Raw genomic sequence first — 2,500 nt, 5'->3', positions numbered from 1 at the left:
CTTTAAGAAGTTAATCTTGAATCTGAGATGAATATGGCACATGTGGTCAGTACGGTGGAAAGATCATTGCCTATACTATAGAAGAGAGAATGGGTTTTAAAATCCCGTGAAATATCACTAGCTAGTGAATTATTTCCTGAATTGTAATTTCTGCTAAGAGAGACCATAGAATATATGGATTCAAGTATCAGGAATAGTCAACCGGGGTAACCAATTTAGTCATAAAAGATGTTGGCTGCACAACATGGATGGCGACAAAATATATGATTATGAGAAATCTCTAGATAATGTATCAAAGATGGAAGCAGTTATATATAAAGGTATATGTTTAAAAAGCATATGGCCCGAAACTGTACTTCAGACATTCATTGTAGTGGTAAGGTAGGAGATAGGACATGTGATAGACACCATCATTCACTGATTCATGAAGCATTGAACCAGAAAGATCTTGCATTTAATGTTGCTAGTTGTAAAGGGAATAGAGCATTGCATGCAAAGGGAATTGCAAATTGTGGTGGTCGATCTGTATCACTTTGTGAAGGGTTGGTGTCATTTCCATATTAAATTTATATATATATATATATATATATATATATATATATATATATATATATATATATATATATATGTATATATATATATATATATATATATATATATATATATATATATATATATATATATATATATAGTAAGCTCAAGAGTGTGAATAATGTATTTTACTCCGCTCCAAAGCATTATACTTGTGAATCACCTAAGCTATGACCATCTCACCCAGCTCCGATCTCTGCACCACCTCAGTAAGTCTGTTTTTTCTGATATGTTTAAAACGTTATTTTGTTTTATACTTTACTTGTGTCTACGTAATAATGTTATGACAAATGTTTAATGTAAATCATACCTTGTTTTTACGGCCTCTTTGAATGATTTGTCCGCTTCATGGACCGTTTATCTGCAAGCATAGTGTGTGTGTGTGTGTGTGTGTGTGTGTGTGTGTGTGTGCATGACATCTAAACCCACACAAGCAAAAGGAATCGTCCCAAGACTTAGGGCTGGCGTAGACGGATTGCTTATGCTGTTCCATCCTCCATAAAAAATTGTGCTAAGCAATTGAATATGCTTGCATTTTCAGTGATTTTGATTATTTGGGTGATTTTGTATTTCTTGAGAAACAGACAGGTATATATTTGTGAATATATATTTTACAGTATGAAAAATGTATTGGTTAAATCTTAGTTAAGCCATTCCAGTACGGGATATTTTAAAAGAACAATGATGGATTTATAAAATTAAACTTAAACCCTCAACACACTTCTGTATGATTCAGAATAAGATGTTTCTCTTATTCGACATAGAAAGGCTCATGAACTAGGCATCCGATGAAGAGATATCATTATAACAATGAAATAGATGAGATGTCGACCAAAATCAGTGAGATTGATATGCCTGAGTTAGCTTCTTTATTCAATGGACTCAAACCTGATGACACAAGGGGACCAGAGGAGCATATTCCAATAGGTGATCATTGTGAAATATCACCAGAAGCAGTCCAGACTAAGAGTCAGTTCCAGCTGCGGAGGAATTCCTTTGGATATTGTGTACGAGGCCCACGAACTCCTCCTTTTGAAGATGTGGATAAAGTAGGACTCATTAGCGTAAGAAATAATAACATTTGAGTTTCTTGTGAATTATCCATTAACAAGAATTATTTTTTATTTGAGTGAGAAATTGGATAAATTCTTCGATGTAGAGAATGCAGGTATAGAGTTTGAACCAAAATGTCCCCAGTGTCTTTGTAGAAATTGTCCTGAATTAGATCACATGAAGGAGAGAGAAATTGCACTCATTGAGAAGTTTGAGATATGATGTAGGAAAGAGGGAATGGGTGTCCAGTTATCCATGGTTAAAGGACCCTTAAGATTTAAAGAATGTAAAAGTAGATGTTGCCAAGATGAAATTTTGAATAGACTTAAAAGACTTGGTACAGAATGCAGAGAAATATCTAAAGGAGATTGATGATATGAAAAGAATAGCCATTACCAGAAAACTCAGTGAAGAGGAAATGCAATTATATGATTTTCCAGTGTATTACATATTTTATAATGGTGCTTAAGGCAAATTCATCATCCACACCATTTCGAATTGTCTTCAACACATCCGCAAAATGTAAATAACAATGTTTTAATGATTGGTGGGCCAAAGGATCAGATGTCAATAATTTATTCACATGCATGACATTGAAAAGGTTCTTGAGCAGGGAGGATTTCACAGCAAGCAGTGGATTGTTAGTGGCAATATGGAAGGGGGATAAGCATAACACAAAATGATCAGGAAAAGGTACTGGGACTTCAGTGGGATCCCAAAGCAAATATATTTTTCTATAAGAGTCAACTTTTCCCCTAGGATGAAAAGATTAAGAAGTAAACCTAACTTGAACTATAAAAAAGTCTAAGCAAATCTAGTTTTTCTAATACCAGTAACCATGAAAGCAAAACTAATG

Source organism: Penaeus vannamei, chromosome 13 (genome assembly GCF_042767895.1).
Source record: "Penaeus vannamei isolate JL-2024 chromosome 13, ASM4276789v1, whole genome shotgun sequence".
In the NCBI taxonomy this organism is placed as follows: Eukaryota; Metazoa; Arthropoda; class Malacostraca; order Decapoda; family Penaeidae; genus Penaeus; species Penaeus vannamei.
This window is presented reverse-complemented; position numbering follows the sequence as displayed.